Source organism: Dipodomys merriami, unplaced genomic scaffold (genome assembly GCF_024711535.1).
Source record: "Dipodomys merriami isolate MVZ:Mamm:240054 unplaced genomic scaffold, mDipMer1.0.p SCAF_2, whole genome shotgun sequence".
Classification (NCBI taxonomy): domain Eukaryota; kingdom Metazoa; phylum Chordata; class Mammalia; order Rodentia; family Heteromyidae; genus Dipodomys; species Dipodomys merriami.
Window position 1 is genome coordinate 30,143,379 of NW_027203381.1, and position 24,081 is coordinate 30,167,459.

At 37.1% G+C, this 24,081-nt stretch overlaps 1 protein-coding gene and 1 long non-coding RNA gene across 13 annotated transcripts in view; one reads left to right on the top strand and one right to left on the bottom strand.

Annotated features, from left to right (window-relative positions):
- The window catches only part of Dtna (dystrobrevin alpha), a 333,587-nt gene that overhangs the window by 165,069 nt on the left and 144,437 nt on the right, over positions 1–24,081 (bottom strand). For all 12 annotated transcript variants that reach the window (XM_070029341.1, XM_070029340.1, XM_070029345.1 and 9 more), the window contains exon 2: positions 22,036–22,165. The gene's annotated coding sequence lies outside the window, so the exon portion shown is untranslated. The remainder of the gene's footprint in view (positions 1–22,035; positions 22,166–24,081) is intronic.
- LOC138832046 (uncharacterized) lies at positions 15,897–22,999 on the top strand. The gene is made up of 3 exons (XR_011373493.1): positions 15,897–15,993; positions 22,095–22,150; positions 22,386–22,999. It is a non-coding gene; the product is annotated as an uncharacterized lncRNA (long non-coding RNA).

The following is a 24,081-nucleotide window of genomic DNA, read 5'->3' on the forward strand; positions in this document are numbered from 1 at the left end:
ATAAAACTTTTTATAAAGGATATAAGGTAATTGGAAGGTGGGAGTAAGGCAAGCAATTAAGAAAACAAGGGACAAAATTACAGAAAAGAAAGATTAGAGAAGAATACCAAAGGAAGACACAACACTGGAAACTTGTTTGAATAAACTGCTGTTAGTAATAAGCTACATTTCGTTCTATCTATTTAAATAAATTTCATTATTAGAATGAGTGAAGGTCCATCTAGTAGTTAAAACAAATTTTATATAAATTGACCCTTTAGGTATGGTGTCCACTGTGGCAAATTTGGCATTGTTAAGAAATGACCATCTGTCATTTCCAGCCCTGAGAAGCTCGCTGAAGCCAACCTGGGAGAAGTTTCCCTCTCTTCACGCATTGCCCTGGTCAGTTCCGTATTCAGGCACTGCTTTCTGTTTAGAGCCTCACAGTTACACATGAAGTAAGACACTGCAGAAGGTAGAATGCTGAACAATAAACAGGAAGGGATGTGGAACAGGAGCCTGTCAGGGAAGCATTTCAGCTTTTGAAAAGAGACCGTCATGTAAATAATGGTGAACAGGTGTTCTTCATGACTATGGAAGCTACCACAGTACCCTGTAGTCAGGTTATGCTCTTGAAAAGGCCTTCCTCATACAAGGTGTCATACACAATTATCTGGCTTATAAATACACAGATAGAAAAACATTACTGTTCTATGTTCAGATAAAAAAAAGTTTTCAAAGGATATTCACGCATCAAACTTGTACAAATGAGAACACCCTACAACTCAGAGAAGACACAATTACGTGATTGCATGTGCTCAGCTTCCCACATTGAGCATACAGAAATGCTCCATTTGATGCTAAGGCTTGGCTTGCTTCTCTGTATTATATCCAAAACTGAACACAAAGACCATTCTCTCTGCTTCAGGTCTTGTGAAGCCTTTAGTAAATATTTCAGAACAGCTAAAAGTAAGTTAGAAAATGTAATAATCCCATTTATAATCCCACCAATCACAGCCTTTAAAAATTTACCTTGGTTGTAAAATGCATGGTTACTTTGGAAACTTTAGGGATCTTTCTTCTTTTTAACATACTACTGGAGACTACAGACTTCCTGACTTGAATTCAAAAGAAGGTTGCTTTTTATTTTCTTTTGGCAATAAACTTAAAATGACTCTACTCGTTGTATATTGGCTAGTATGGGAGAGAGGGAGGGAAAGAAGAGAAGCTAAACAATTCTATGTAAAAGAGCAGTAATAGTGTGTTTATTATGGGTTGTACAACTGGAGAATTATGAGATATTAATGGGGATGGTAATGGAATAACAGATGTTAAGGTTCTGGGCATGGGAGTCAATTCCTGGTCAAAGGAAACTTCTACCTGCAGAAGAAGCAGGCTTCAGAATGCATTACTTAAATCATTGCTTTAATAATTTAAAACTTACATAAGTTTTAAATAACTGCTTCTTTTTTTGTTATCCCTTGCATTATGAAAATAATAGTCCCATATTTATTGAGTAGCTTTTATCTTTTTATGAGGGATACTTTTATAAAGAAACTCATGTTTCTGAATGTTTTCTGGAACCAAAGAGCAGGAAAATAATTTGCAAAAATGAGCATACATTAACAAAGGCAGAAATCTTTAGTAGAAACAAACAACAAAGCCCCATGATGGCCTAAGAGGAAACAGCCAACTCAAGACTACTGAAGGGCATGTGTTATGGTTTAAGGAATATTTATGCTAAATAATTTAAAATATTTTCACTTGTAGTAGCTGATTGTTATCAAGGCTCTGAGAAAGCTATAGAGCTGGTCTCAATTTCATAGTAAGTCCATGTGTCTGGTTACAGAGGGGTCTGAGGAAGGAACACACTCTGTGAGATAGTTTGGCAGGAATCTCAGACTTGTCTAAGAAAGTGGTGCTGAGAAGACATCTATGTAGATGGGACAAGACATTATAGGCAGAGAGAAGAACGCAGGTGATGTCCCTGAGTGGAAAAGAGCTCATTGTGATGGAGGAAAACAGGGAGAGCAATGTGGCCGGAACACTAAGCACGAGAAGGAGGGGTCATGTATGAATATGGTAAAGTCAACAGGGGCCAACACTTTCTGACTCACCTGAGGGATTCCAAAATCTACTCCAAGTTCAATGGTAATTTCTGACAGATTTAAGATATGATAGTGACAGAGTCCAGTTTTCATTATTACTGGTTTTTTTGTTGTTGTTGTTGTTGGTTGGGGAACTTGTCCCTGAGCTTGTTTTGCTCGAGGTTAACACTCTACCACTTGAGCTTCTTTAGTAGTTTCTATTGGAGATAAAGAGTCTTATGGATTTTCCTGCCTGAGTGGCTTTGAACACTGATCCTCAGATCCCAGCCTCCTGACTAGCTAGGATTACAGGCGTGAGTGAGCCTCTAGTGCCCAGCCCAGCTTTTATTTTAAACAAGCCATCCTGGCTCTGGTGGAAAATGGGTAGAACAGTAGCAGGCATGGATGACGTGAAGTCAGCAGGATATTGATTAATAGTAGACTAGACAGAGGAGATGGAAAGTAGACACATTTGACATAATGTGGCGGGTAGACTGGATAGCAATCAGTCAGAGCTTGAACTGGGAGGGTGGGTGATCATAAAGAGTAAAGTAAAACTCCCAGCATCAGAAATACATGGAGATGTTATTTACTTCAGAGCATAAGATAGACGCAGGAGAATGCTGTGGAATGCAATGAAAGAGAAATTCATGTGAGGAAAAAAAAATGCATGGTTTGAGATGTCATATTAGCTTGAAGCTAAAAGAAGAAGGATTAGATGTCGAGTTGCATGTGGAAATTGTATGAACGAAGCAAATTTCTTTTAAGTCATGGGAGAAGAGGATCGATACAGATACAATGCTCCAGATTTTTCCCTTCCCCTCAAATCCAGGGCCCAGGGAAAGAAACTTTGGGAGGGTGTTTCTGCTAAGTCAAGGGAGTTTTTCAGAAAGGAAGAGCTGGCCTGTGAAGGTAAATAAATAAGAAGACAAAAAGAAATAACGATTTCAAATACACAGAAAACATGAACTTCAATTGGAACCTATTTTTACTGGAAGGTGAGGATGAAGAGAAGAATGAGAAGAAAGGAAGTAGGGTCAAATTGTTGAGAAGCTTGAATTACTAGGAGAGCAGAAGTAGGAAAACTAAAAGAAAATGTAAAGTCAGGAGAAGATTTCTAAATATAGGAAAGCCTTAAAAATACATGCTGAGTAGTCCACTAAAGGCATGGGGAGGGGTGATGAGGGACGGAAAATGGATAGAGGGATAGGGGAGCTCTTATGTATGGAGCTACCTTCCCAATGACAACAGGACAAATACAGTGGAAGAGTGTGCAAATATGCAGTGGAATGAAGAGGGAGGTCTGACCTAATGGTTTTCATATTCTTGATGAGGATAGACAGAAGGTATTAGCACACAATGGAAAACAGGCAGAAAATATCTGAAAGAATGAACTAGTCATGGTAGAGGGTAGAAAATGAGCTGATGGTCACAGAGTAAAAGCCATAGAAAGCTACAAGCAGTCCCAACGTGGTGATCATGAGCCAAGCATGATTCAGGAAAGCTATGTTGTGTTGTGTTTGCTTCAACAAAGCTCAGCCAAATCGATATACATATGGGTGAATTAGGATGAGTGAATTCTCCACAGATTGGCTATTGCTTAGTAAATGTGATGTTAGGTGAGGAGGTAGGGAACTGATGGTATGTACTCATTACCTGACTTATGTAATTGTAACTCCTCTGTATATCACCTTTACAACTATATATATGTGTATGTATGTATGTATATATATATATATAAAGATAAATTTGCACAAAGTGTGAGCCATCAAATATAAACAAGCAAAGAAGAAAAGACAGGAGGAGGTTGTTTGATGGTGAGAAAAGAACTAGGACAAAAACAATCTGGAATGAACACAAAGGCAGATGTGGAAGGTCAGAACAAAATAGCTGTTGGAGTAGGGCACAGGCTGAGTTGAAGAGTCAAAGAAGGGCCTGCAAAAGAAATACAGCTCAGCTAACCATCACCAAAGTATTGAAAAAGCAGAGGCTAGATTGTGTGAAGGACAAGGGCAAGGCAACTATGAATCAAGAAACAAAACCGTTCTCTGAAAAGAATGTTTTTTCTCTTTTGTCACATGAGGCTAGGGTTCTTTTTGGCAAGTGTTGTTTAAAGTGAATTGTCTTCTTCCTGTTTTGTGATGACCAACACTTCCTGTCTAACTCATGCCTATGCTTATATTCACAGAGAGGTAAGTAACAAGCAGGAGAGTGGGCTCCTCTGATAGAAAGGAAGAGCCTGTATCTCCTCCAGAACAGAGAGCATTGCATCCTTCTGCAGTGTTTGCTAACTCAGTGTCTCTGTACTCTGTACAATCAAATCCCTGGTGCATCATTTGTCCTCTTTTACACAGCAAGTCCTATCCTATCCTAGAATGTAATCTTCCTTATTATTTTCAAATGGAAATTTCCTCTTTTAGGGATCTTCCAACTCTGCCAACTCTTCTCCAGTTCAGGTTAAAAATAGACAATTCATTCTAGATTCTGCAAATGGAATAACAGACCATGGTTCATCATCTTATCAGCTTGCCCCTTGGATGCTTATACATGATACTGTTTGGAGACAGTAAGTTTGGGAGCAGGCACAGAAAGAAGGTAAGAGATCTTTTTTTTTTTTTTTGGGTCCGGTTGTGGGGCCTGAACTCTGGGCCTGGGCGCTGTCCCTCAGTTCTTCAGCTCAAGGCTAGCGCTATACCACTTGAGCCACAGCGCCACGTCCGGCTTTTTGCTTATGTGGTGCTGAGGAATCGAACCCAGGGCCTCATGCATGCAATGCAAGCACTCTACCACTGAGCCACCTTCCCAGCCCCGGTAAGAGATCTTTTTGAAGAGAGGAGCCTAGTGACCAGATAGGAGCTGGCTTTTGGAGTCTTATATGCTTTCAAATTAAGAGCCCATTAGTTGCTGATTGCATGGCCTTGAGCTAATTACTTAACCTTCTGAGCTTTCATTTCATCATCTAAAGGTGGAGATAGTCTTTACTTAATGAAATGTTGTCAAGGATAAAATGTTAATAGGTAACACAGGCAAAGTACATCATATGTGTCTGTTACATGGTAGCGAGAGCTCTTAATGTTTTTGAGCAGAGTTTCTCAACCTTGGGCCAGTCAGTCCTTTCTTTACAGCACTATTCTACACACTATGAGACATTCAGTTTAGTAGTTCTCTTGGCCTGTGCCCACTAGATGTTCACAGCACTTCTGCCTGAAAGCAGAACAATGAGATATGTCTACAGATACTGAAAACGACTACTTGGGATAAACTGGGAAGACAAATCTGGATAAACTGGATACTTGTCAAGTTTACCAGGGATTTCTGGTATTTTTTTCTGTTTTGTTTTTACCAGAGAAAAACTGGAAAACTGGATTCATTTCAAGAACTGATGGTGGATTATTTTCCATCCTGCTTATATTTGAAGCCAAGCCACACAGATGATTTACTAGTTGGCTAATGATAGTTTCCTAATTTGAACAAAATGCCATTCTTTTTTCTACACAATGGAGGGGGTACCTTCAGCCCATGGCATGGGCTGAGGAGTTGCAGAAGGCCATGGGGGTGGAATTTGAGGACTGAATCTATTCCAATTGTTGACATTTCTTTTTTTTGGGGGGGGATATTTTTCTCCTTGAAAGTTCGAGCTAATTTTTCAACCCAACTGCATATCCATACTATTTTCATACAAATATAATGTTCTTCCTCATTTTTATGGTTAAGGTATTTTAAGGAACTGTAGTAGCTTAGCTCAGACTATCATCATATATCCCAGCTAAAAACGAATGGCTTCTTTGCTTCAGAAGATAGCAGATATTTTAATAAATTATTCCACTTATTCTACCCACTTTTTTACTTTGCATATATATATATATGTATATATATATATGGAGAGAGAGAGAGAGAGAGAGAGAGAGAGAGAGAGAGAGAGAGAGAGAGAGAGAGAGAGAGAGAGAGCAATAAACTTCCAGTATATATAGCAATAGCCTTCCAGTACATAGAAAAATGTTTGAGAAACCTTGAAAATTCAGTGAAAAAAGGATACTAGCAGAGAATGGAAAACAATGTTGAAATATTTTCCCAGTGAATCTGAGCAAATAAAATCAGAAGCAGTTGGGAACAAGCTGTCTAGGGAAGTGAGTTCAAGTAGGCACTTCATTCTGTAGTCTCTAAAAGGCATTTCAGATACAGAAGGATCTAGTCCTGTTGCTTCAGTGGTTATTCGCCAAATTCCTAACAGACATAGAGAAGGACATTGTGTGAAAGGTTAATTCTCATTTTTATGATTTAATGAGCTACTTCTGAGAAATTTATAGTTCCACCTGTCTGCTAGAAATGCTTGGGATGGCTGGTGTGGAATTAAGACCAAGGTCACCCAGCTAAAACCGATGTCCACTCATAGATGTGTTCCAGGCTCTGATATGCCTCCACTGATTACCTAGCAACCACAGAGGTCTGCAGTTAGTATACATGAAGAACAGTATGAGTGAGAAAGAGATTTGAATATTTTCATCAGAAGTTAATTATGAGTTGTTCTCTACTATTTGTAACTGGAGAAGACAAAATATGAGAGCCTTCAATATCTCTCACAAGTTGGGTTAATAAAATTTTCAAAAAAAACACACCCCAAACACTACTTATACTTGAAACATCTCCACTGAGTTCTCATCCAAGGAAGGAATTCCTGCTGAGAACTGAGTTTTGGGGAAATTTATAAGCCCTGTTTCTTAGGCTCTTTTAATCTTGTACTGTAGAAAGAGAGAATCCAGGAAAAAATGAGAAGGTCTTAACTTTTATCTTTTTAGGTCTTAAATTAAGTTTTTTGATAATTTCTTTTTGGGTCCCGTCATGGGGCTTGAATTCTGGGCCTGGGCACTGTCCCTCAAGCTCTTCAGCTCAGGGCTAGCGCTCTACCACTTGAGCCACAGCGCCACTTCTGGCTTTTTTCTTTTTGCTTATGTGGTGCTGAGGAATCGAACCCAGGGCCTCATGCATGCAAGGCAAGCGCTCTACCACTGAGCCATCTTCCCAGCCCCTTTTTTTGATAATTTTTAATTGTTTTTTTTTGTCTATATATAGAGAGATAGGAATGTAGCCTTAGCTTTCTACCATTTGTTGAAGAGGTTGTGTTTTTCCCCATTACATGTTTATGCCATATGTAAAAAATCAGATGGCTATAGTTTTGTGGGACTTATTTCTGAATCTTCTATTACATTGGATTGTGTGTCTTATTTTTTAATAAGTTTTTAATTGTGAAAATACTGTATAGAGGGGTTACAGTTACATGAGTAAGGTAATGAGTACATTTCTTATCAAGCATTGTTGCGTCCTTTTTTGTTGTCTTATTTTTGTTACAGCATTATGTAGGTTTCTTTATTTTTGATGTTACTATAACCTTACATTATAATTTGAAGTCAGGTATTGTGATGCTCTTAGCATTGCTCATTTTATGCAGAATTGCTTAGCTGCTTGGGGTCTTTTGTGCATCTATATGAATCTCAATATTATTCTATGTCTGTGAAAAAATGGCATTGGAATATTTTGTGAGGACTGCCCTGAATCTGTAAGTCACTTTTGGTAGTATTCCTGTTGTCACAGTATTCTGCTGATGGATGAACAGGAGAGGCCTTGCTATTTCTAGTGTCTTCTTTGGTTTCTTCAAAGTTTTATAGTTTTCATGTAAATGTCATATACCTCCTTGTTAGATGTATTTCTAGCTGTCAATTTTTTTTTCAGGCTACTGGGAACAGGATTATTTTCCGAACCTATTTTTGGTATATAAAATATGTTTTTATATGTTGATTTTGTATCCTGTTGCTTTGCTGGTAGGTGTCTATCATAACTAAAGGATTTTTGATAGAGTCTTTAGAAAATTTTAAACCTAGGAGCATATCATCTGCAAGTAGGAATAATTCACTTCTTCCTTTCCTATTTTTATTCCTTTTATTTCTTTTTCTTACCTTATTGCTCTGGCTAAGAATGCAAGCACTATATTGAGTAACAATGGAGATGGTAGATACCCTTATCTTGTTCCTGAGTTCAGAAAAATATGATTTAATGATGTTATTGGTATAGGCTTTTTGTTTACAGCCTTTGATAGGATTTTATAGGAAGATAATTTGAAAATTACACTTAATATCTGGAAAATTTTCTTGATAAAGAAGAATGCAACATGCTGTAGGTACATACCAGGGATTCAAGTGGTGACATGCTCCATTTTACTCAGGGGAATGCCACTGGATTACACTGAAAATGAATGAACTGAAGGGGCTAAATGTATAAAATAAGGCCTGTTGAACTTATGTCATGACAAACTCATTTAATGTGGCTGAAGGGAAGAATGCAACCTTATCTGGAATGTACTAATGTGCTTCCACTCAAAATGTACCATTTATGGATACTGCTACCCTGGGAAGAACTTTGACTTAAGAAGGGAAGGCATGTGATACAAGACTTGTTTACATATTAAGAAGACATGGGAAAAATAACAAAAACCTGTTCATAGAAAAAGACAGCCATTCTACTTATTTACTCATGCAGGATGAGAAAATAAAACTTCAAGTATTTATCTGTGATATCTGAAAGCAAACTCAGATGCAGACATACACACAGTAAATTTTATAGCCTGCTGTTATAGAATTGTTAGAAATAGACAGAATTGAGAACTACATTATCTATAAGCTTTGTTGACTTGAAATGCAGGTTCACACACAGTTTCAGATTTTGCTCAAACTCTATACAGATTTAAAGTTCACATTTTAAAGGTTACAAAAATCAATTTTACACATCATGTAGAAAATATAATATTAACTTTATTTTCTTGATCTTATCTCTTCCCATCAGGAAATTTCTCTTAGATGGGGAATAAAAGCCACAGTGGTTCACATACAAACTCAAGCAATAAATTGTTACTAGTATGTATACACTTAAATTAGTTATTATGAACCATTGTAAGTCCATCAAAATCCCTACTTCTTGATATTAAAATACTGCTCAATCCTTTATTTGGACAACACAGTTTCTAAAATCACACTTATTTGAAAGTAAATACTATTTTGCAAACTCTTCTGAAAGAAGTAAAGGGGCAATTGACAACCAAAAATAACTCAAGAAGTTAGGAACGTAGCTTGGAATGGGAATAGACTTCTCATGTTTTCATTCTTTATTTTTTAAAGAGGTTTTTATTGTGAAAATACTGTACAGAGGGGTTATAATTACATGAGCAAGGTAATGAATACATTTCTTATCAAGCATTGTTGCCTCCTCCTCTTGTTTTTCCCCTACCATCCCTTCCCTCCCACCTCCTCAACTACATTCCATCCCCCCTCACCTAAATTGTAAATTTTGTTTTTCAACATAGCTTCTTGTACATCTCATTATTGCAATGGGTCAACCTGTATCCCTATTTAAACAAGTTTTTCCCTTTCCCTCCCCAAATTATACCAACTTCAAATACAGTGAAAACAGAGGTTATACTGTGGGGGAGGGACATACAAAGCAACAAAAAAAAAATCACATGGTACCTTATAAATACGTTAGAAACAAAAGCAAGCAAGAAAAAACTACTTGTGTCCCTATCTTGGGGTTCATTCTCTTAACACCATCTTATCTGACCTTTTCTGCTTGTCCCAGACATATACTAGTTATTGCAAATAAGGGAAACCATGGGGCCTATATTTCTTTGGGCCTGGCTTACTTCGCTTAATATAATTTTTCCCAAGTCTTTCCATTTCCTAACAAATGGGGCGATGTCATTCTTTCTGATGGAGGCATAGAATTCAGCCATACAATGGACAAGGGTCTCATATCTAAAATATACTTGGAACTCAAAAAATTAAATCCCTCAACAACAAATTCTCAAAGAAACAACTGCCCAATAAATAAGTGGGCTAAAGACTTAAAGAGAAACTTCTCTGAAGAGAAATAAGAATGGCCAATAGACACATGAAGAAATGCTCAACCTCTCTAGCCATAAAAGAAATGCAAATCAAAACAAAATTGAGATTCCACCTCGCCTCAGTTACAATGGCTATAATCAAGAACTCTAATAACAACAGATGCTGGAGGGGGTGTGGCCAGAAGGGAACCCTACTGCATTGTTGGTGGGAGTGTAAACTTGTTCAACCACTTTGGAAAGTACTATGGATGTTCCTCAAAAGACTCCACATAGAGCTCCCCTATGACCCAGCAATCTCACTTTTGGACATTTACCCAAATGATCACAAACAAGACCATACTAAAGCTACCAGTACAACTATGTTTATTGCAGCATTATTTACCATAGCTAAGATATGGAACCAACCCAGATGCCCCTCATAGGTGAATGGATCAAGAAAATGTGGTATACATATATATATACAATGGAATTCTATGTCTCCATCAGAAAGAATGACATCACCCCATTTGTTTTTCTAAGACACTATGTATTTATTTTACTCAAAGACATAAGACAGAAGTTAGAATATACCATTCACATTTAGAAAAAAATATTTTTCACTTCTGGAATATTTAAGTGAGCAGGAAAGAGCAAGTTATTTAAAATAGTAACAGGCAGAAAACAGGCACGTCTTTTTTTTTTTTTAATTGTGAAAATACCGTACAGAGCGGTTACAATTACATGGGCAAGGTAATGAGTGCATTTCTTATCAAGCATTGTTGCCTCCTCCTTTGTTTCCCCTTCCCATCCCTTCCCATCTCCACCCCCCACACCGTACCCCCAGCCCCAGGGTCAAAGATGTAAAGTTCATTTTTGATATAATATCTTGTCCAATGAAATGGATTGCATGTTTTTGCTTATTAAAAAGTGAGTTGAAATCACTTTATGTGGTATTTTAGACATCATATCATTCTTACTATTGCCTGCATTATTTTTTCTTGTCTTTACATTTATAATACATATTTTTATCATAAAGATACTGTACAGAGGGGTTACAGTTACATGAGTAAGGTAATATGTACATTTCCTATTGAACATTGTAACCCCCTCCTTTGTTTTTTCCTACCATGCCTTCCCGCCCCACCTCCTCAACTCCTCTCTACCCCACAAAGTTTTAAAGTTCGTTTTCAACATAGTGTCTTGTATATCTTATTATTACAATGGGTCAACCTGTATCCTTATTTCAGTATCTTGTTATTTCCCTTGCCCTCCTCAAATCAGAAAAATGTATATACAGATGCAGGGCACCGGAATCAAATACAGTGACAAACAGGGGTTATACTATGGGGGAAGAACATACAAAAAAACCCTAAAAATGACATAGTATATTATAAGTACATTAAAAACAACAGCAAGAAAGATGAAACCTCTTATGTCCCTATCTTGGGGTTGATTTTTCTTAACATCATCTTATATGATCATATGCACATAGCTTTTGACCTTTTCTGCTTGTCCTAGAAATATACTTTTTATTGCAAATAAGGGGAACCATGGTACCTATGTTTCTTTGGGCCTGGTTTACTTCATTTATATAATTTTTTCCAAGTCTTTCCATTTCCTAACAAATGGGGCAATGTCATTCTTTCTGATGGAGGCATAGAATTCCATTTGTGTGTGTGTGTGTGTGTGTGTGTGTGTGTGTGTGTGTGTGTGTGTGTGTGTGTGTGTGTAGCACATTTTCTTGATCCATTCATCTATGAGGGGCATCTAGGTTGATTCCATATCTTAGCTATGGTAAATAATGATGTGATAAACATAGTTGTGCTGCTAGCTTTAGTATGGCCTTCTTTGTGATCATTTGGGTAAATGCCTAAAAGTGGGATTGCTGGGTCATAGGGGAGCTTTATGTGTAATCTTTTGAGGAACCTCCATACTGCTTTCCAGAGTGGTTGAACAAGTTTACACTCCTACCAACAATGCAGTAGGGTTCCCTTCTGGCCACATTCCTCCCAACATCTGTTATTATTTTTCTTGATTATAGCCATTATAACTGGTGTGAGGTGGAATCTCAACGTTGTCTTGATTTGTATTTCTTTTATGGCTAGAGAGGTTGAGTATTTCTTCATGTATCTATTGGCCATTCTTATTTCCTCTTCAGAGAAGTCTCTCTTTAAGTCTTTAGCCCACTTATTTATTGGGCAGTTGTTTCTTTGAGGATTTGTTTTTGGGGGATTTGATTTTTTGTGTTCTAAGTGTATTTTAGATATGAGACCTTGTCCGTTGAATTATTGCCTGCATTATTTTAGAATTTGTACTAATGGGAGATAACAATGATCAGGTTTTATAAACAGACACACACATATACACATGTAAAGTAAGTAGAATCTAGTTTCTTTGTCCAACTCTTATGAAAACTCCTCATAGTTACTCAATTATCAGTAACATTGAGGAATAGTAAATCTACTTCCATGAATTACATGTAAACCCCAAATCACTCTTATTTCCTCAAACTTGTCTTCTTAAATCTTGAAACTTCCAAGAAGAAAATAAAGTCAAGAACATACATATATTCGAATGAGCATTTAAAAAAATGAGTATCAGGAAGCTGAAATACATTCTGTGAGTGGAGGGCAATGAGAGGAGGGAGCAGCAAAAATGAAGGGAAAAAGAACGAGCAAATGCAGTCATTATATTCAATGTACATTATGTAAAATTGAATTAAACAACTGAGAGTATGGATGGGATGGGGGAAAATGAGGAAGAGCTACTTAATGGGTGACATCGATCAAGATACATTGTACTGATTACCTGACTTCCGGAATTGAAACACCTTAGTTCAACTTCAAAACTCTCTAAATAAACAAATAAACAATGTAGGGATTGGCTAATTGGATATGGGTAAATGGCAGAGAGGAGCTGAGTAAAATGGAAAACTCAGGCTCCAGCTATGGTTTTGTGGGTCACTAGTGGGGCAGCAGTACTCAACCATGCTGGGTTTCAGTTTCCTCAAGTAAAAACCCAGAGGAGCTGGGCTCAATGATGAAATACATTTTCTGGTTTTAATTCTACCGCTCTAAAACATACAATGTGGTAAGTTTATGATATTACTTCGAATAATTTCATCATGTTCAACTTGGGCTTCTGGGTGCTTGCATAACTCGGGGAACAAAAGAGATATGTGATGGATATGGAATGAATGAATAAATGAATGAATGAATGAATGAATGAAATGCATAAATATTGCCTAAGCATCTTTAGGAGTTGTTTTTTTTTAAATAAAAGAGTGAAACCTTCTACACAGACAGTGGTATTTGTAATTGAAATAAAAATCAGAAGATTACTTTTTAAAAATCATTTTTGTTCATATAAATTATTCCTTTTTGTGCACCATTTAGACGGTGTGATTTTTAAACAATGAGAACATATCTACAAGATTATAAACTAGGATACAGTGAAGCCACCAGCACAGCCATGTTCATTGCAGCAGTATTCACCCTCGCCAAGGTATAGAGTCAGGCCTGATGCCACTCAACGGACAAATGGACTGAAGTATGTATACTTAAAGAAAATTTACTCATCTATTAGAAAAAATGATATGCATCGTTTGCAAACAAATGAAAGGACCACAGGAAAAAATCATGTTAAATGAAGTAACTCAGTCCCAGAGAAACAAAAGTTCCAAGTTTTCCACCATATGTGGAAGCTAGAATTAGTTTATAAATGAATTCTATGTATTCATAAATGTGTAAACTAGGTGGTATGCAAGTATACACAAATGTTAACTGACATATAGTAGATTCAGGGGAGAACTCAGTGTAATTCCTTAGGAAGGCTAAATCATGGTTCAACAAAAAACATCAGGAATTGGAGACATGAAAAGAGTAGGGCGGGATCAAGGGGAAGAGGGGTAAAGGAATGAAAACAAGAAATGGGGGGAATGTAGTAAAAAAAATTCAATGCATATCCTACAAAATTAAGGAAAGTGAAGGAAGGGGTAGAGTTGGGAGGGATAGCTGACAACGTTGAAAGGGTGACACTGATAATAAATAGCTTCATTGAGTGACAACTTTTTTGTACAACTCCTTAAAGATTACATATATATTATATGTCAGAAGACATATACTCTCTTAACAAGTGTTAATAGTGTCACTACATCTATGGAGAGTGTTTTGCACTTTTAACACTTCTGGAATGAGTCACACATTTTTGCTTCATAAATATTTTGGGGGAAGAGAAAAAAAGAAAGTGAGACAGAAATTCTTGCCTCACAAAGACCCAGTTCTAGCAGTGATTCTAGATAATATGTAGTCTTAAAATTCTACTAGTTTAACACCAAAGGTACTGGCATTTCCATAAACAAGTCGCAGAATCACAAGTTGCTACAATTTAAAAACACTTGAACAGAAAAAAAGCTAATTGTTAGCATCAACCTAAACATAAACCAATTTGTCAACGAGGAAAGATCTGGGGGCTTATAAATACCTTAGTTTTCAGGAAGCACTTTAAATGGAAAATGTTACTAATATCTAACACATATATTCTTGCCACAAGACTGATTTGGAAAGCTTGTGTGTGTGTGTGTGTGTGTGTGTGTGTGTGTGTGTGTGTGTGTGTGTGTGTGTGTGTGTGTGTGTGTGTGTGTGTAGTGTGTATAGCACTGCCATAGTTGTTTTTTAAAAATTTATTTTACAGTTACATGAGTAAAGTAATGAGTACATTTCTTGTCGAGCATTGTTAGGGTAGCATTTTGTGTAGTGTAAGGACAAAATGTTCCTGTTTGACTCTTTAATAGAAATAATTCATAAGTAAATTCCCTAAATCTAGTTATTACTGTCTGGATAAAAGATATAAGAGTAGCCAATTTGAATGATTATGAACAAGATTAATAAAAGATGATGCCCATGGGAAATCAACTTTTTTGCTTGGCACAAACATCCTAGCACTCTCTGTGAGCATCCCCCCACAATAGGCTTTCCTGTTGCTTGAAATGGCTAGGTAAAGGCTTATAATCTGAACCACCCTGAAAACACTCAGGCCTGTCTCGAAATATGACTCCATCCTTCATTCAAAGTACAAAGAAACACTACTCTGAGCTTGGCACTAGAGTTTCAAGTGAGAAAACACCTGGCATTTGTCCTTGATGAACAAGGAAGACAGATAACATGAGAAATTACAACATGATGCTGTGAATGACTCAGTGATGTTGCTTTGTGTTCTATTGTCCATCCTAAGAGACCCTCCCCCAGGAATGCTCCCAAAGCCCATGGGAATTCATAGGAACAAAAGGTTACAGTTGTTCCAGGAGTTTGCCAATGACTTCAGTTATAGGTGAACAGCAAAGATGCTGTGGACAAGGGAGGATGACTAGCATTTTGTAAATAACTGAACTGCTTCAGTGGAGGAGAGGCACTTATAGAGGGATGTGCATTTGAGGAGCATCTGGCATGTGCAGAAGAACCAGCAGGTGCAAATAAAGAAGAATCAGCACATGCAAAAGAAAAGTCATAGAGATTATGGCTTAGAAATGGTTCTTTTATTTCCTTGCTAACAAAGATGAACTGATGAGCAGCAAATGCAGAGGGTCCCAAGAGGGCCATGTGCTTGTGTTATGACAAGCTGAAGAACCCAACATACCACTCTGGTGCTGTTGCAAAGCAGCCAATACCGCTTTGAGTGGGAAGCCAGTGAACGTAATTAGATCATACGCTCTACTGTTTGTTATGTAGCTATTTTGTATCAAGAGCTGTGCATTGCTGTTTTAAGAGGAAACAGACATGTCTGTTTAGGTGGAGAAGCTTAAGCTCAGAGAGAATAAGTAATTTGGTGCTCAACATTTTACCTTCTTAAAGACACAGGGTGAAAGGAGCAATGAGACTTTTAAATGTTAATTTAAGAGTGAAGCATTGAAGACCAGGGATGATGAGATCTGAATGTAAATTAACAAGTGGATCGGGGCAGTTATATTGTAAAAGGGAAGGGAAGAAAGAACACTAAGATGAGGAAATTTTTATTCAAACCAAGGGTGCTCAAGACTTGGGCAAGATCTGTTTGTTAATGCAGGTACGTGTTGGAATGACAAAACTTTTCAAATGATAGAAGTGCTGCTTCTGTAAAGCTTTTTTCAGATTATTTGGGAACTATATTACATAAGAAAAAGTAGGTGTGCTAATTAAACTGCTCAGGCTCTGAAGACAGACTTTAGATTTGAATGTTTAATTTACCTAACTGGGGTAAAATTATTTCCCCTTGATGGGCCTCAGTTACCTTGAATTTAATGAAGATAGTTCCTATGTCAGAGGAAATTTGTGTATGTGTATATAACACAATGTCTGGCCTAAGTAAGAATCAGTAGGCATTAGTTGGTATTGTTTGGTGCCTTTGCACACATTCCTCCATCATTTATTTTGAAAGTATCTCTAGTGTGCCAAACACTGTGTTAGATTCCAGTCATACAAACTTTACAACTTTGGTGTGTGTGTGGGGGAGGAGGATTGGGGGGATGGGGGGAGGATGGGAAGGGATGGGGAGGGTAAACAAAGGAGGAGGCCACAAAGCTTGATAAGAAATGTACTCATTATCTTGCCCATGTAATTGTAACCCCTCTGTATAGTATTTTCACAATTAAAAAAAAGAAAAAGAAAAAAAGAAAAAAAAAGAAAGAGATAAGGTATGATTTCAGTCTGTAAACTGTTTCTTCACAACATACTCTGAGGTTCAGCAATATTGTTACAGACCATATTGTGGTTAAAATACCTGAACTATTAAATTCCCTGAACTATTTGAGTAACAGGGACTTAAAAAATCTACCATCCTAGCATTGTCCTTTATTGTAAGAACAAATACCTCTAGTCTTCTGATCCTTCTCCATACCCTCCTCAAGGATTATGACATTAAAATCTGTTCAATCTGAGATCTCTTCATTAACAGGTGTTCTTCCTGACTCTGGGCACCATTATGCAGTCAGTGAGGACATTTCAGTCTCCTCCTTCCATATCTGTGCAGAAACAACCCAACGCCGAATGCTGCTTGCACCCGTCACAACCTTGTCTCTGCTATTTCATTAGACTTATGGCTTATGTTGTACCCATTATTAATGGATATGTTTTGCTTTTTAAAGAGTATTTTAAGAAAGCAGATAGCTTTCTAAACTTTCATTTCCATAAACTAGGAATAAATGTTAGTGATTAGAATTTTCAGTTCTGTACTAAACTTGTTTTGGAAACATCAGTTTCTTACCAACCTTTTAAAACCACTTCACTTCATAAAGCTAGTCATTCTTGTGTCTAACAGCTTCAGGATTCTGAAGGGGCCCAAGGACTACTGTTCTGGTCATGATGGTATTGTCTGAAAGTATTCTAAATTATACATTTCAAGGCTAACATTAATATGGGTTGCATAGATGAAAATTGTTGGTAGAAGGGACACCAGGTCCTTTTGAGTATAACCACAGTACATTAAAATGGACAGATGAGCAGTTGTGATAACCCCTGAGACAAGATTGAAAAGGGAAATGTCCACATAGATAAATGAGAAGAAAATTAAAATAGCGAGCACTTACATTTAGGATAACTAAGTGAAGTACCAAAAGGATTAATGAAAAGCTACTTTAATACCAAGATACCCTGTTAGAACAAGTCAGATTGTTGAGACAGGGCAAGCTGTTTACTTACAGAGAGAGAGAGAGAGAGAGAGAGAGAGAGAGAGAGAGAGAGAGAGAGAGAGAGAGAGAGAGAGAGAGAGAGAGAGAGAGAGAGAGAGAGAGAGAGAGAGAGAGAGGTATCCTGACCACTTTAGTTTCCAACATATTTCATATTTATTATAGGAAACATGAAAGGTTCGGATTACAAGGAATCTTCAAGAAGCAAAGGCCCTTACTAAAAGGGAAATCAGATCCCTCAACTGTAGTTGAAAAGATAGATAATTAAATCAACTAGATGTTCTAGATTTAAAGGGTGAATGACAGAATGAGGTTGGGGACCTAAGAAATTCTTATGTTCCAAAACTAAATGAGAATATTTAAAAAATTATATTTGGGTAATATTTAAGAATTAAAAATTTCCTCAATAATTGGTCATTCAAGATGGGAAGGGTGACCCTGATTTTTAATAGCAACAGAATTATGCTGCAACATTTTATAACTTATAGTAGATAGATAGATAGATAGATACAGATACAGATATAGATATATTATATATGTATATTTTCCCCCCTTGGGGTTTGATCTCAGAGCCTGACACTTGCTCAGCTGGCATGCTACTACTTGAGCCATGCCTCTAGCCAAACTTTTTCTTGTTAACTAGATATGAAATCTCTCAGACTTTTCTATCCAGGCTGGCTCTGAGTCATGATGCTCTGGATTTCTGCCTCCTGAGTAGTTAAGATTGCATATATAAGCCACCAGTATCCAGGTTTTAAGTATATTAAGTTAAAATATTTTTCCGTATCAAAAATCAAAATCTAACCTAACCAAACCAGCCAACCAATAAAACAAACCTTAACTTTAAAAAACTGAGAAGATAAATAATAGATTAGGGACAGCATTTGCCTAGACAGACCTGATGAAATATTTTTACCCAAAATATACAAAGAGCACTTAAGACTCAATAAGAACAGAACCCGTACTGCTTTCCATAGTGGTTGAACAATCTTACATTCCCACCAAAAGAATAATAGCGTTCTCTTTTGTACACATCGATGTCAGCATTTGTTAGTTTTCTTGATGTTGGCTGTTCTCACTGGAGTGAGGTAGAATCTCAGTGTTGTTTTGATTTTCATTTCCTTTATGGCCAGAGATGTTGAAAATATTTTCATGTGTCTCTTGGCCTGTTTTACTTCTTCTGAGAAGTCTCTCTTTAAGTCTTTAGCCTATTTGTTAACTGGGTTGTTGTTTCTTTGAGAATTTAATTTTTTGAGCTCTAAGTGTATTTTGGACTTTAGGCCCTTGATGCAGAGCTACAAAAAAATCTTCCCTCATTTTGTGGGCTTTTCATTTAGCTCGTTAGCTATGTTCTTTGCCATGCAGAACCAACCCAATTCAAAGGTGGGCCAAAATGGACTCCTCACCAAACAAGATATACAGGAGGCAAAGGTAAAAAGAAAAGATATGTACATCTTATATAATTAGAGCTTTGCTAATTAAAATACAACTACATAGTAGAATGGCTAACATCCAAAACACTGACAACATCAAACACTTATTTGTGGAATGTGGGTATGGAACCTTGGTGAAAATGCAAAATGATACATCTCTTGAGAAGACAGTTGGCAGTTTCGTATCAAAAAATCATTATATATACTTAGATGAACCACTAACATGACTATTGATGTTCAGCCAAATGAATCCAACAGTCATGTCACACACACACACACACACACACACACACACACACACACACACCTATGTACAGATGATCAGTTTTATTTATAATTGCCAACACTAAAGAAATTGCCCAATGTTCTTTAGTAAGTGAGTAGGGGAATAAAATGATATATTTCCAGGTAACAGCATTGAAATGAAAAAGACATGGAAAAAAGGCCAGAAGACAACTCACTATGTTATAACGTGAAAGGAGCCAATCTGAAAAAGCAATGAAGTTGGGATCACCCATCTACATTAGAATTTGCAAAAGGCAAAGCTATGAGATAAAAGGGCCAGTGGTTGTTGGGCCTTTGTGGTCAGGGGAGAATTTTAAGGCAATGAAACAACTCCATAGGACACTATAAATGTGGCTAACTGGCATGATGTATTGGTCAAAACCCCAGAGAACACACACTAATTCATAAAATGAACTTTGGATGATAACTGTGTTGATGTGGGTTCTTTGACTATGACATGTGTGCCATTCTTGAAGGTGATACTGAGAGTTGGGTAGGCTGTGTATGTGTAAAGCAGAGACGATGCAGCAAATGACTGTACCATCTGCTCAGCTTCGCTCTGCACCATAAATTGCTCTAAAAATAAAGTTTATTGAGTTTAAAAAAGAATGATTCATAGCTACAAGACACACTGTATGATTTCATGAAAAGTTCTAAGAATATGCAAAACTAGTCAATGATGAGAAAAGCTAGAATACTGGCTTCCTCTGACAGGACCAACTAGAAGCGTCCTCTTATGATGATGGAAGTTATCATGTTTTGTGACAGATGTCATAATTTACTTGTATGCTCTTGTGTCTATATTTTACCTCAGTTTCTTAATATGAAGCTTTTTATGAGTATCTTTATTGTTATTATAAAAGTGATGTATGGAAGGGTTCCAGTTACATAAATACAAAGTTTATTTTAAAAAATCCCACTGAACTTTACCTGTAAATTTAAATTATTTCTAGGAACCATTTGTTTTCTGAGGGTAGACGTAAGTTATCCCTGTTCACATTTCTTCCAGTAATTTTGAAAGAAATCAATGGAGCTTTATAGATTAGTTAGGACCCAACCAAGGAAAGAGAAAACAGTGTAAATTTTTAAATGGGTATAATTTAATACAGGGATGTGGTTACACAATTGATGGAAGAATTGAGTAGCTTAGCTAAACTGAGAATAGTGAATCAACCTGAAGATTAGCAGCAGCAAGAAGCCAAAGGCTCAACCACCCACCGTTATCAAGGAAAGAAGACGAGATACTACTCAGGGTTCAAGGCACTGAGCTAAGCTACAGGTGAGGGTTATGGCGGGAAAACCGACCACAAAGGTCAAACATAGTGGTGACAAAACCAAGAATTGCCTTCAAGGTAAAATGCATAGATTGGATCAACTAGTAGATAGACAGTTCAGAAAATTAGCTTTTCATTTTCATTTTCTCTACACCAGTCAAATTGATTTACTGATGTTTTTAAAGCCTGTGAAGTGTATCTCTTGGAAACTGTATTCAGCAAACATATTGAAAATAAATGAAATAACCATTTTAGGTTTATGTTCTCTTTCAATAAACAAAATTTAAACATCCTTAAGATGACAACTGAATCACCTACCTTCATCATGAAGTTACTCAGAACGGTAAAGGAAATCTTGGTATCTAAAAAGCAATAATCTTGCCATATGCATTTGAATCTCATATCATTTAGTCAAACTTGATGGCTAATTTTAAACTGAGACTTAATCAAAGTTGTTTGCAAACCCTTTCATAATGTCACTTTGACTTACATTTTGACTGCTCTAAAATGATGTCTGCTCAAAAATGGTTATTCAGTTTTCTTTCATATCACAGAAGAATATAAAGGATAAAGTATGCCTTTAGTATTAGATTTAGACAGTGGTCAATGCTGTTAGTTGCACTGTTTTATAATTAAAAATAAGTATATTTTTATGTTTTGGAAAGCCTTCTTCAAAGTACATAATAAACTGTGAAAAGTGGCTTTAGGAAGAAGTGGAAGGCCACATTATCTTGACATATAACTACCATTTTTCTCTATTTTGCTGAGAAAATGATAATGGCATATCTCAGACTAATATTGAAACACCAAGTTACAGGCTCTTGTCATAGCATGCAATAGTAATCATGTATGATGATGTAAAACACATTTGCTTACCCATAGCCGGGCAAAACAAAGTTTAATGTGTGTGTATGTATGCACACATCTATATGTGCATGTGTTCTTAGTTGGCATAAAAGTTTAGAAATTTAATGTTCTCCACCTTACCCATGTCCTACTTTTAATTTAGGCAACACAAAACCCCCTGCTGGTCCTTCCACAGGGCTATGCTTCCTTACCTCCCACATGGATGCATCAATGCTTCAACCATACTCACTACCAAATGCTCCTTCCATTTATGCCACCAGATGATTTAATCTCATCTGGCTTATTAGTCTGATATTAAATCTACTGCCTATATTTTAAAAGTAGGAAACCTTTATAATAGAATAGAGCCTTATGACATTTGCCTAAAGAAGTTAGAAAAAAGATTTCAGAACCATCTGTATAGTAGAAAACACTAGTTCAGAGAGTTACTGATAACTAAAATAAATAAACAAAAGATAAAGAAACACCTACTGAAAGTACAAAAGGGAAAGACATTCTCATTTTCTTTTGCATGCAGAAGTGAAAAGCACTTTTTGAAAAAGCAGTTTAATTCTCGTCTTAAATTCTTTGTCTTAAACATACTCACCTAAAATTCAGTGAAGCAGCAACATGAACTCTCCAAAACCATCTATTTTCTTTTCTTAGAACTGGCAGTTGATGATGGCATTTGAAGACTTCCCAAGGGCTTTATCCAGGGACTGGTAAGTCTTATTTATCTGAAATGAGAAAACATACTTGTCTTGAGCTAAGAAACTTATACTTGCTTATTGACTACAGATTCAATAGGGAGCCAGGATTGGCAGATCTAGAACAAATAGTATTTTACAAACTGCTCCTCTGCTATGAACAGCTTGCCCTATTCAGAACCTTGATTCTGAACTTACTATAAGAAATATTTAGAATGGTAGACATTTATTCTGCTTTTCTTTTTCACAGATCAGAATGGTCAGGCTCAGAGGCAGGAAGTTACCCTTCAAGATGAAGCCACTGGATAGTGACAGAAGGGCTGGAACCTTGCTATCCTAACACAACTCTTTCATGTTTGGTCAATTAAAAATTCAGAGATGGGAAAACATGAGATTTTTCTCCTTTCCAAGTAGGTAATTTTCTAGAATATTCTATCAATAATCTAATTTAGACTAAGGTCAAGGAAATTACTACTGAATTTAGAGCCTTCAGACCAACCTGCTGTCTGTGGGGTTTGGCTGAAGCAGGTGTAAGTAGGTGTGTCACAGGAACTGACCAGTCAAAGGCAACCTAAAGTTACTTATTAATCCAGATGACTCATTATGTTGTGCAGAAATCACATAAATAGTCAATAATTCACAAACTTGGCTGTTATGTTCCTTAAAGCTGAATGGTTTCATTAAGAAGTTTCTTCTTTCATGCATGTGTTTCTAACGCACTTATAAGATTATTTCTTTGTTGCTTTGTATGTCCCTCCCCCACAGTGTAACCCCCGCTTTCACTATATTTGATGTCAGTATAACATGTGGAGGAGATGGGGACAAACAAGTCGTTTAAGGATTCAGGTGGACCTGTTGCCACAATGAGAAGTACAAAATGTCATGTCAAAACCAGCTTTACAATGTCGGTGTGGGGTGGGGGAGGGGGGTATGATTGGGTGGGGGGGAGGGGGGAGGCTGGGAAGGGAGGTGAAGGGTAAACAAAGGAGGAGGCTGCAATGTATGCATTATCCTGCCCATGTAATTGTAACCCCTCTGTACAGTATGTTCTCAAATAAAATAAAATTTAAAAAAAAAAGTTTCTCTAAATGAGCCTTGAAAGAGGGAAGCCCTATACAGTGCCCCAGACTTCTTGACCTTCAACCTGCTAGTGGCCCAAGCACTTTACTGACTTCTCCGATCTATCAGTGTTGTTTTCCTTCCTCTCTTTGGCAACACACGGGATGGATGTTCATTATCAGAAGGCTTGAAACAGTAGAAATCCAAAGCTCTGGAATTCTAATGTTATGGTGAGAGAAATGGGCTAGCAGGGCTACAGCAAGGTCAAAGAAGAACATCTGACCACGGTGGGAATGGAGAAGAAATCTTAATGGCGTCTGGGCTGCTCTGTTCCAGCTCTGCCCCTTGCCCTTTTCTCTTCCAATGGTTTTCTTTAACTCAGGCTGCCTAAAGTGACTACAATAATTATTTTAGATTTCATGACTGGCTTTAGGCATCCTATGGTTTTAGGCACATAAAGAAAATTTTATGACAGTCATTCTCACTCGCTCTAATCAAAGTTCTCAGAGATGTTCATTACCTCATAAGATTTATTAGCAGGAGATAAAGAAATGTTCATTGCACAATGACTCCTCATGTTGATACACTGGGCCCCAATGGTTTTTCCTTGAGCTATTGGTTGGGCTCTATTCCTTGTTTATACATACATGAAGTTGGCATTAAATATATTATTGCAAATTAGTAGTTTCAGATAATCTTTTTGGCGGTACTGGTATTTTAATTCAAGGCCTTGCACCTGCTAGACAGGCACTTTACCACTTTAGGCATGCTCCCAGCCGTTTTTCTTTTTCTTTTTCTTCCTTTTTTTCTTTTTGCCAAGCATAGGGCTTGAACTCAGGGCCTGGGAACTGTCTGTGAGCATTTTTTCTCAAGGCTAGCATTCTTTC